Genomic DNA, 12,382 nt, shown 5'->3' with positions numbered 1-12,382 from the left:
ATTTAGAAATGCCTGCATTGCAGGAAGCATCCTTTGTCTGTCTTTGAGAAATGAGTTGGTTTTTCTGTGATACCCAGCTACAGCCATAAACAAAGATGATGCAGATGGGAAGGTCCACAGTCACTTCTTCCATTGATTACCTCCAGACATTAATTTTCAATCTAATTGCTTTGGTTGGCACTTTCACCTCAGTGGTACTTATATATGCCTACAGATCTGTTTGATCACAGCTCTTGGGTGTTGAATTATTTAATACCCAATCAGTTTTAGAAATGTCCCTCATACCCTATCTTGAATTTCTGGGAAGAAATAAATATAATGCGATATTTAACAAAAGGAAACTTTAAATGACAGACCTTTGTAATCGTTTACCATCTCTGCAGTCCTGAATTGTTTTCTTTGTTTATGAAACAATTGCTTTAGTAAGATCAGAATCACAAAACACTTCCACATTTCATTGAATTCAAAAGGTATTAGTACATATTATGCATAAAATATGATAAAAATGTATTTGTTTCATCATAAAAGTTATGGCATTGCAAATCTTTTTCCTATTTAGCTGCGTTCTTATGGTTCTTTAATTCTGAACTGTTACTTTATACATTTTTAAAACAATGCACACTAGTGTTTTAAGAAATGCACAATTTCATCTAAGACTGAATATATAACACTGATTAGCTCTTTCAGCATTGTGCAGGCATGGGTCTCAGGCTGCTCTGCACTTTAAATACATAAAATTACATGAGCATCTTAACTGTGCAGATGCCATCTTCTTGGCTTCTTTATTCTCCCCCCACTAATGTTGCTTTAATGGTAACATCAATTGTTAGTTTTAATTTCTGTGTTTCATTGTGACATGACACATATCCACTCAATTTTTTTTTTTTTTTATTATACTTTAAGTTCTAGGGTACATGTGCACAACATGCAGGTTTGTTACACAGGTATACGTGTGCCATGATGGTTTACTGCACCCATTAACTCGTCATTTCCATTAGGTATTTCTCCTAATGCTATCCCTCCTGCTGCCCCCCAACCCATGACAGGCCCCGGGGTGTGATGTTCCCTGCCCTGTGTTCAAGTGTTCTCGTTGTTCAGTTCCCACCTATGAGTGAGAACATGCATTGTTTGGTTTTCTGTCCTTGTGATAGTTTGCTCAGAATGATGGTTTCCAGCTGCATCCATGTCCCTGCAAAGGACATGAACTCATCCTTTTTTATGGCTACCTAGTATTCCATGGTATATATATGCCACATTTTCTTAATCCTGTCTATCATTGATGGACATTTGGGTTGGTTCCAAGTCTTTGCTACTGTGAATAGTGCCGGAATAAACATACACGTGCATGTGTCTTTGAAGTAGCATGATTTATAATCCTTTGGGTATACACCCAGTAATGGGATGGCTGGGTCAAATGGCATTTCTAGTTCTAGATTCTTGAGGAATCGCCACACTCTCTTCCACAATGGTTGAACTAGTTTACACTCCCACCAACAGTGTAAATGCATTTCTATTTCTCCACATCCTCTCCAGCATCTGTTGCTTCCTGACTTTTTAATGATCACCATTCTAACAGGTGTGAGATCGTATCTCATGGTAGTTTTGATTTGCATTTCTCTGATGACCAGTGATGGTGAGCTTTTTTCATGTCTGTTGGCTGCATAAATGTCTTCTTTTAAGAAGTGTCTGTTCATATCCTTTGCCCACTTTTTGATGGGGTTGTTTGTTTATTTCTTGTAAATTTGTAAGTTCTTGGTAGATTCTGGGTATTAGCCCTTTGTCAGATGGATAGATTGTAAAAATTTTCTCCCATTCTGTAGGTAGCCTTTTCACTCTGATGGTAGTTTCTTTTGCTGTGCATAAGCTTTTTAGCTTAATTAGATCCTATTTGTCTACTTTGGCTTTTGTTGCCATTGCTTTTGGTGTTTTAGTCATGAAGTCCTTGCCATGCCTATGTCCTGAATGGTATTGCCTAGGTTATCTTCTAGGGTATTTATGATTTTATATCTAACATTTAAGTCTTTAATCCATCTTGAATTAATTTTTGTATAAGGTGTCAGGAAGGGATCCAGTTTCAGCTTTCTACATATGTCTAGCCAGTTTTCCCAGCACTATTTATTAAATAGGGAATCCTTTCCCTATTTCTTGTTTTTGTCAGGTTTGTCAAAGATCAGATGGCTGTAGATGTGTGGTGTTATTTCTGAAGGCTCTGTTCTGTTCCATTTGTCTATATCTCTGTTTGTCTATATCATGCTGTTTTGGTTACTGCAGCCTTGTAGTATAGTTTGAAGTCAGGTAGCATGATGCCTCCAGCTTTGTACTTTTGGCTTAGGATTGTCTTGGCAATGCGGGCTCTTTTTTGGTTCCATATGAACTTTAAAGTAGTTTTTTTCCAATTCTTTGAAGAAAGTCATTGGTAGCTTGATGGGGATGGCATTGAATCTATAAATTACCTTGAACAGTATGGCCATTTTCATGATATTGATTCTTCCTATCCATGAGCATGGAATTTTTTTTCCATTTGTTTGTGTCCTCTTGTATTTCATTGAGCAGTAGTTTGTAGTTCTCCTTGAAGAGGTCCTTCACATCCCTTGTAAGTTGGATTCCTAGGTCTTTTATTCTCTTTGAAGCGATTATGAATGGGAGTTCACTCATGATTTGGCTCTCTGTTTGTCTACTATTGGTGTATAGGAATGGTTTTAATTTTTGCACATTGATTTTGTATCCTGAGACTTTGCTGAAGTTGCTTATCAGCTTAAGGAGATTTTTTGGGCTGAGACGTTGGGTTTTCTAAATATACAATCACATTATCTGCAAACAGGGACAATTTGACTTCCTCTTTTCCGAATTTATTTCTTTCTCTTGCCTGATTACCCTGACCAGAACTTCCAACACTATGTTGAATAGGAATGGTGAGAGAGGGCATCCCTGTCTTGTGCCAGTTTTCAAAGGGAATGCTTCCAGTTTTTGCCCATTCAATATGATATTGGCTGTGGGTTTGTCATAAATAGCTCTTATTATTTTGAGATATGTTCCATCAATACCTAGTTTATCGAGAGTTTTTAGCATGAAGGGCTGTTGAATTTTCTCAAAGGCCTTTTCTGCATCTATTGAGATAATCATGTGTTTTTTGTCTTTGGTTCTGTTTATATGCTGGATTACATTTATTGATATGCATATGTTGAACCAGCCTTGCATCCCAGAAATGAAGCCAACTTGATCATGGTGGATAAGCTTTTTGATGTGCTGCCAGATTTGGTTTGCCAGTACTTTACTGAGGATTTTCACATCGATGTTCATCAGGGATATTGGTCTAAAATTCTTTTTTTGTTGTGTCTCTGCCAGGCTTTGGTATCAGGATGATGTTGGCCTTATAAAATGAGTTAGAGAGGATTCCCTCTTTTTCTATCTATTGGAATAGTTTCAGAAGGAATGGTATCAGCTCCTCTTTGTACCTCTGGTAGAATTCAACTGTGAATACATTTGGTCCTGGACTTTTTTTGGTTGGTAGGCTATTAATTATTGTCTGAATTTCAGAGCATGTTATTGGTCTGTTCAGATATTCAAGTTCTTCCTTCTTTAGTCTTGGGAGGGTGTCCAGGAATTTATCCATTTCTTCTAGATTTTCTAGTTTATTTGTGTAGAGGTATTTATAGTATTATCTGATGGTAGTTTGCATTTCTGTGGGATTGGGAGTCATATCCCCTTTATCATTTTTTATTGCATCTAATTGATTCTTCTCTCTTTTCTTCTTTATTAGTCTTGCTAGCAGTCTATTTTGTTGATCTTTTCAAAAAACCATCTCCTGGATTCATTGATTTTTTTTGAAAGTTTTTTTTTGTGTGTGTCTCTATCTCCTTCCATTCTGTTCTGATTTTAGTTGTTTCTTGTCTTCTGCTAGCTTTTGAATTTGTTTGCTCTTGCTTCTCTAGTTCTTTAAATTGTGATGTTAGGGTGTCGATTTTAGATCTTTCCTGCTTTCTCTTGTGGGCATTTAGTGCTATAAATTTCCCTCTACGCACTGCTTTAAATGTGTCCCAGAGATTCTGGTACGTTGTGTCTTTGTTCTCATTGGTTTCAAAGAACATGTTTATTTCTGCCTTAATTTCATTATTTACCCAGCAGTCACTCAGGAGCAGGTTCAGTTTCCATGTGGTTGTGTGGTTTTGGGTAAGTTTCTTAATCCTGAGTTCTAATTTGATTGCACTGTGGTCTGAGAGACAATGTGTTGTAATTTCTATTCTTTTACATTTGCTGAGGAGTGCTTTACTTCCAACTGTGTGGTCAATTTTGGAATAATTGCAAAGTGGTGCTGAGACAAATATATATGCTGTTCATTTGGGGTGGAAAATTCTGTAGATGTCTATTAGGTCTGCTTGGTGCAGAGCTGAGTTCAAGTCCTGGATATACTTGTTAACCTTCTGTCTCATTGATCTATTTAATATTGACAGTGGAGTGTTAAAATCTCCCATTATTATTGTGTGTGAGTCTACATCTCTTTGTAGGTCTCTAAGGAGCTGCTTTATGAATCTGAGTGCTCCTGTATTGGGTGCATATATCTTCAGGATAGTTAGCTCTTCTTGTTGAATTGATCTCTTTACCACTATGTAATGGCCTTCTTTGTCTCTTTTGATCTTTGTTGCTTTAAAGTCTGTTTTGTCAGAGACTAGCATCGCAACCCCTGCTTTTTTTGCTTTCCATTTGCTTGGTAGATTTTCCTCCATCCCTTTATTTTGAGCCTGTGTGTGTCTCTGCACATGAGACGGGTCTCCTGAATACAGCACACTGATGGATCTTGACTCTTTATCTGGTCTGTGTCTTTTAATTGAGGCATTTAGCCCATTTACATTTAAGGTTAATATTGTTATGTGTGAATTTGATTCTGTCATTATGATGTTAGCTGGTTATTTTGCCCATTAGTTGATGCAGTTTCTTCCTTAGCACTGATGGTCTTTACAATTTGGCATGTTTTGCGGTGGCTGGTACTGGCTGTTCCTTTCCATGTTTGGTGCTTCCCTCAGGAGCTCTTGTAAGGTAGGCCTGGTGGTGACAAAAATCTCTCAGTATTTGTTTGTAAAGGATTTTATTTCTCCTTCACTTAAGAAGCTTAGTTTGGCTGGATATGAAATTCTGGGTTGAAAATTCTTTTCTTTAAGAATGTTAAATATTGGCCCCCTTCTCTTCTGGCCAGTAGTTTCTGCTGAGATATCTGCTGTTAATCTGATGGGCTTTCCTTTGTGGGTAACCTGACCTTTCTCTCTGGCTGCCTTTAACATTTTTTCCTTCACTTCAACCTTGGTGAATCTGACAATTATGTGTCTTGAGGTTGCTTTTCTCGAGGAGTATCTTTGTGGCATTCTCTGTGTTTCCTGAATTTGAATGTTGGCCTGACTTGCTAGATTGGGGAAGTTCTCCTGGATAACATCCTGAAGAGTGTTTTCCAACTTTGTTCCCATCTCCCTGTCACTTTCAGGTACTCCAATCAAACCTAGATTTTGTCTTTTCACATAGTCCCGTATTTCTTGGAGGCTTTGTTTGTTTTGTTTTACTCTTTTTTCTCTAAACTTGTCTTCTCGCCTTATTTTATTAATTTGAACTTCAATCACTGATACCCTTTCTTCCACTTGATGGAAACGGCTCTTGAAGCTTGTGCATGCATCACCTAGTTCTCATGCCATGGTTTTCAGCTCCGTCAGGTCATTTAAGGTCTTATCTACACTGTTTATTCTAGTTAGACAAAAGGTCTAATCTTTTCAAAGGTTTTTATCAGAGGCTGCAGAACAGCCAATATTGCAGATCAGCAATGTTGATGCTATTCCTTTCTGTTTTTTAGCTTTCCTTCTAATAGTCAGGTCCTTCAGCTGCAGGTCTGTTGGAGTTTGCTGGAGCTCCACTGCTGGAGGTCCATTCCCTCTTTGCCTGGGAATCACTAGTAGAGGCTGCAGAATAGCAAACGTTGCAGAACAGCAAATATTGCTGCCTCATCCTCCCTCTGGGAGCTTCATCCCGTAGGGGCACCCACCTGTATGAGATGTCAGTTGGCCCCTACTGGGAGATTTCTCCCAGTTAGGATACATGGGGGTCAGGGACCTACTTGAGGAGACAGTCTCTCCGTTCTCTGAGCTCAAACACCGTCATGGGAGAACCACTGCTCTTTTCAGAGCTGTCAGACAGGGACATTTAAGTCTGCAGAAGTTTCTGCTGTCTTTTGTTCAGCTATGCCCTGCCCCCAGAGGTGGAGTCTACAAAGGCAGCAGGCCTTGCTGAGCTGCAGTGGGCTTTGCCCAGTTTGAGCTTCCCCAGTTGCTTTGTTTACCTACTCAAGCCTCAGCAATGTTGGATGCCCCTCCCCCTGCCAGGCTGCTGCCTTGCAAGTCCATCTTGGACTGCTGTGCTAGCAGTGAGCATGGCTTCCTGGGCATGGGACCCACTGAGCCAGGTGTGGGATATAATCTCCTGGTGTGCTGTTTGCTAAGACCATTGGAAAAGCGCAGTATTTGGGTGGGAATGTCCCGTTTTTCCAGGCACTGTCTGTCACAGCTCACCTTGGCTAGGAAAGGGAAATCCCCTGACCTCTTGCACTTCCCGGGTGAGGCAATGCCCCACCCTGCTTCTGCTCACCTTCCATGGGCTGCACCCAATGTTCAACCAGTCCCAATGAGATGAACCAGGTACCTCAGTTGGAAATGCAGAAATCACCTGTCTTCCGCATCGATCATGCTGGGAGCTGTAAATTGGAGCTGTTTCTATTCGGCCATCTTGGAAACTCAGTGTTTTTTTAAAAAAGGAAAGCATACAATCTTAGTTGCTGGGCGAGTTCTTATGAATCAACTTGAAATCACCTTTTTCCTCTTTCATAATAGCTACTTATTTTAGTTGACATGTCAACTATGATTAGATATTAACTATCTTTTTCTAGTTAAAATTTTGCTAGCTTTCAAACAATAATTCCAATTCTAGTATGCATATACACATGTAACATACATAACTCTAATATATATATGCATACATGGGTATACATTAAGCCAGATCTAACATAAATTTAGATATGCTGAGAAAGCCACATTTTTTTCAGATCTCTAAGTGACCATTATTTACACAAATATGACCACAATAAGTACTCACACTTATTGAGGCCAATGCAATATTAATAAGGTGATTGTTTCACAGAGAAATTAAATGGATGATTATTTGTTGAATACTGTCAAATAAAGAGTTGTCTTTTTTTACATGTTGTTATTTCAGTCTGACCCAAATAATTTTTATACTTTTCATTCTACCGTGCCTGAAAACAGCTTCATATATCAACCATTTCTGCTTTGGTGGTGCTTTGAGAATGGCATCTTAATGTTTATTTAAGTGCAATAAATAAACCTGACATTTATAGGAATAAAGGAAATCGATATAAGTTAGGCTGGAATATCCAGCCACATGCCCAGCTACAACTCAATGGATAGTTCTGTTAAAGGAAGAAAAGAAGAATAGCATTTAACAGACAACTGCTGTTGCCCCAGTCCACAGCTGTGGCCCAATCTGTGTTGTGCATCCTTCTTCTCACAGAGGACACACTAACCTGAACCCCAAGCAAGAAGGACCAAAGTCCCATGCAGTTACTGTATCCAACCCAAAGTTCAGGATCTGTGGGCTGTGCATTCTGCCATGTTCACAAGTGACTCCTTGATGGTCTGTGATCTATAAGAAAATCATTTTTGACCTCTCGGGCCACATCCAATAAAGAATGGGGTAATATGATCAACATAGTCTCAATAAAATTTTTTATTTGGTAAATGGAAGACGGGGAAAAACACAGAAGTCACTGGTTGATATTGTTAGGCTTTGTTCCCAACCAAATCTCATCTTGAATTGTAATCCCCATAATCCCCACTTGTTGAGGGAGACTGGCGGGAGGTGATGAGATCATGAAGGCGGTGTCCCCCATGCTGTTCTCGTAATACTAAGTGAGTTCTCATGAGATATGATGGTTTTATAAATGTCTGATTGCTCCTCCTCCACACACTCTCTCTCTCAACTGCTGCCATATAACATGTGCCTGTTCCCCTTCCACCATGATCGTAAGTTTCCTGAGACCTCCTCATCCATGTGGGATGAATAAACCTATTTTATTTATAAATTACGCAGTCTTGGGGGCAGTTCTTTATAGCAGTGTGAGAATGGATTAATACATGGGTCTATTGCAATAGAGGAATTCTGTAGGTCAGAATTCCACTATTTTGTTGTGACCATGTAGAAAATTCCTTGTTCTTACTCTGGATCCACTTTCTGAGGAATTGCCCTGTTTATTATTCTCTTTGACTCACAGGTTTGTCTTTTGGGAGATATTTCTTATCAATATTTTGAAGTACTTTCGTTGCTAAAGAAGAGAAGCCACAAGCCTGGGTGGTCTAAGATTTAGGGGGTGATTTATTCACCCTTAAGTCATTCACCAGGGCTTTTAGCCTCTGCCCCTAGGGAAGTAGGCTGTGAAAGTGACTTGGGCCCAGGAAGCCATGCTCTTTAGTACTGACTTATCTCCAGCATGCAGACTTTTAGCCAAGTGCTTCCAGTTAGTTTAATTTGAGAATAACATGGTCAAAAATTCTTCCTATCTTGGTTTTGTGGTGTATAGACTCTCATTTATCCATCAGTTGCTGTTCTTGACCATCCCTGTTTTCCTTAATTTAACCCTTGCTACTTTGAGGACATTTGAAACTATGGGCATTGGTGAGAAGACAACTCTTAAACTGCTTTTGCCCCTGACTGGCTCACATTTGAAACTACTCAGCAAATTGACAGAGAACTCCCCCTAGCCAAAGTTCCTCTCTTTGGTTCTCTGCTTTGGAAATGTGAAGCTGTTAATATCTACTTCTTTCTTTTTTAGTACTTGTTACATGGCATAGACAGTGAACAGCATGCACCAATACCTGGACATTTTTAAACTATGTTGCTAGGACCATGGTCTTAGTGTATCAGGCCTATCTTCTAAGTTATCAATGTAATAGTTTTGCAAATTTTCATTATGGCATGACCACAATGAAGTCACCAGCTTCCTGCCCACATTATTACACTGTTGCCATATATTTTAAGTTTTATTTAGGGAAGTGCCAAGTATCCAGTATCAATTTTTGTGATAGAGAATAGATCAAGATGCTCTAACAGAGACCAAGAGTCTCAAATGAGATGGGACAAGTATTTCTCTTATGTACTGGTTCATACACAGGAGGGTATAAAAGCAGGTGGGGAGCTCTGACTTTCAAGATCACCCAGGAACCCATCCCTGCATGTGGTTTCCATTTCTCTGTTTGCCATCAGAAAGGGGAAAGGAAAGAGCAGCTTTGAAATAGAAATATGCTCTGGAAGTTGGCCAAGTTGGTTTGCACTATTAAAAAATCAACAATTGATTCTTAACTTTTCTAATTTGTACATTCTGGACTAAATACATTTCTTTTAATAATTAAATCTGGGCCATAAAAGAATGAGCTATATAATTATTTAAATATTTTGGGATATATTTACATAAAACATTAATCTAACTTTATTACTTTATTACTGTCTATTTTCAGATGAACTTTCAGGGAAGAATGTATGGAATAAGAGAAAAAATACCAGGTAAATGCTATTCTGTACCTATGTGTGTGTGTGTGTGTGTGTGTGTGTGTGTGTATTTAATTTAAAAAACTGCTAGATGTTTTCATTATTAACCTACACTCATCATAATAATCTGTAATATGAAATATATTAAAGATATCAACAAATGATGTTGAAAGAATGCAAAAAATGAACTTTGATTTTTTTATTATAAAATAAACTAAAAATGAATTATCCACCTAAATGTAAAATCTAAAACATAAAATCTTTAAAAGTAAACATAGGAGAAAAATCTTTGTGATCTTGGGGTAGAAAGAGATTTCTAGCTATCACACCAAAAGTGCAAGCCATGAAAGAAAACAAAATTGATAAATTGGGCTTCAGTAAAACTAAAAATGTTTGTACTTTAAAGACACGTAAGATAAAAAGAAAAGCCACAGATTGGCAGAAAATATTTGCAAGACATATAACTGATAAAGGGTTTCTATACAGAATATATAAATAACTCTTAAAACTTAATAATAAGGAAAGATGGGTAGAACTTTATTCAGACACTTTCTGTCACCAAAGAAGACAATGGGTGGCAGACAAACACATAAAGGAATGACATAAAGAGATGCTCATTAGCCATTAGGAGATTGCAAACAAAAACCACAATGAGATGACATTACATCCCTGTTAGAATCTCTAAGGATTGACCATACCAAATGTTAGTGAGCATGTTAGAGCAACTGGATCTCTCATACACTGCTGGTGGGAGTGTACAATGGTATGAGCATTTTGGAAAAAGGCTTTGCAGTTTCTTAAGAAGCTAATCATACACCTTTCATAGGTTTTCGCCATGCTTTTGCTATGTAGTAACCAAAGTTTTTAAAAAACACATATGAACATAAGGATTTGTACAAGGATGCTCATAGCAACTTTATTTTTATTATTATAAAATTAGAAACAAAATGTTTACCAACAAGTGGATGGATAAGCAAATTGTGGCATATCCATACAATGAAATAATATTTAGCAATTTGAAAGGTGGACTATTGATGTGCAATAACATGGACACACTTCACATTGATTAAGCTGAATGAAAAATACTAGAAAAAAAGCTCTTACTGTGTGATTTCATTTATATAACATTCTAGAAAATGCAAAAAAATCTATGATGATAGCAGATCGATGATAATGAGGGGATAAAGAGGAGGGATGGGAAGGAGGGATTTCAAGGAATATTAGGACACTTCAGGGTATGACAGATATATTCGTTTATTTGATTATGGTGATGATTTTATGGCTGTATGTATAGGTCAAAGCTTATTAAATTGTCTACTTTAGACATGTAGTCTTTTATGGTGTTTATTATTCTATGATAAAACTTAAAATTAAACATTTTAGGTTGGTGCAAAAGTAATTGCAGTTTTGGACTGTGAATTTTAAATCATTATAACTAGGCTCAAACACATCTTCATTAATCACAATAGGAGCCATTACAATCAACACATTTTTGCCAACAAGAAATAAGTTTGTTTATCCCAGTAGGGTAAAAATCTGTGCTTCAAGATTCGACAAATACTTAGAAAGTATTTTCTGCATGCTGCTGGTTGTGGAAGTGTTTGCCCGGCAAAAAGTTGCCGTGATGCCTGAAGAAGTGGTAGTTGGCAAGAGATTAGGTGAATATGGCAAATGAGGCAAAACTTCGTAGCCCAATTCATTCAACTTTTGAAGCATTGGTTGTGTGACGTGCGGTCGGGCATTGTGAAGAATTGGGCCCTTTCTGTTGACCAATGCCAGCTGCAGGCATTGCAGTTTTTGGTGCATCTCATTGATTTGCTGAGCATACTTCTCAGATGTAATAGTTTCACCAGGATTCAGAAAGCTGTAGTGGATGAGACTAGCAGCAGACCACCAAAAAGTGACCATGACTTTTTTTTTTGATGCAAGTTTGACTTCGGGAGGGGCTTTGGAGCTTCTTCTTGATCTAACCACTGAGCTGGTTGTGGCTGGTTGTCATATAAAATCCACTTTCCATGGCATATAACAATTCGATCGAGAAATGGTTCGTTGTTGTTGCATAGAATAAGAGAAAACAACACTTCAAAAAGAAGATTTTTTAAATTTTCGCTCAGCTCATAAGGCAGCCACTTATCGACCTTTTTCACCCTTCCAATTTGCTTCAAATGGCGAACTACTGTGGAACGGTCAATATTAACTTCTTTGGCAACTGCTCATGTAGTTGTAAGAGGATCGGCTTTGATGATTGCTCTCAACTGGTCGTTGTCAACTTCCGATGGCTGGCCACTATGCTCCTCATCTTCAAGGCTCTTGTCTCCTTTGCAAAACTTCTTGAATGACCACTGCACTGTACATTCGTTAGCAGTTCCTGGGCCAAACGCGTTGTTGATGTTGCGAGTTGTCTCTGCTGCTTTATGACCCATTTTGAACACCAATCGCTCGAATTTACTTTTTGTCTAACATTATTTCCATAGTCTAAAATAAATTCAAAATAAAGAGCAAATAACAAGTCATTATCAAAAAAGCCATAAAGTGAGAAATATGTATTAAAATGATGTATAATAAACCACATTTATTTAAGAATGTATTCCAATATCAAATGGCAAATTTCAACAATGCAAAAACCGCATTATGTTTGCACCAACATAATATAATAGTGTCTTTATTAAGTTCTTATAATTCATAATCTAAGCAGAATGGCTGTATATAATTTAAACATTAAATTTTAATTTAAATGTAATTAAATTTTACATAGTAATTAAGAAGAGTTTTCTATTTGTAACTCCTTGTT

Source organism: Macaca fascicularis, chromosome 18, assembly GCF_037993035.2.
Source record: "Macaca fascicularis isolate 582-1 chromosome 18, T2T-MFA8v1.1".
In the NCBI taxonomy this organism is placed as follows: domain Eukaryota; kingdom Metazoa; phylum Chordata; class Mammalia; order Primates; family Cercopithecidae; genus Macaca; species Macaca fascicularis.
This window is presented reverse-complemented; position numbering follows the sequence as displayed.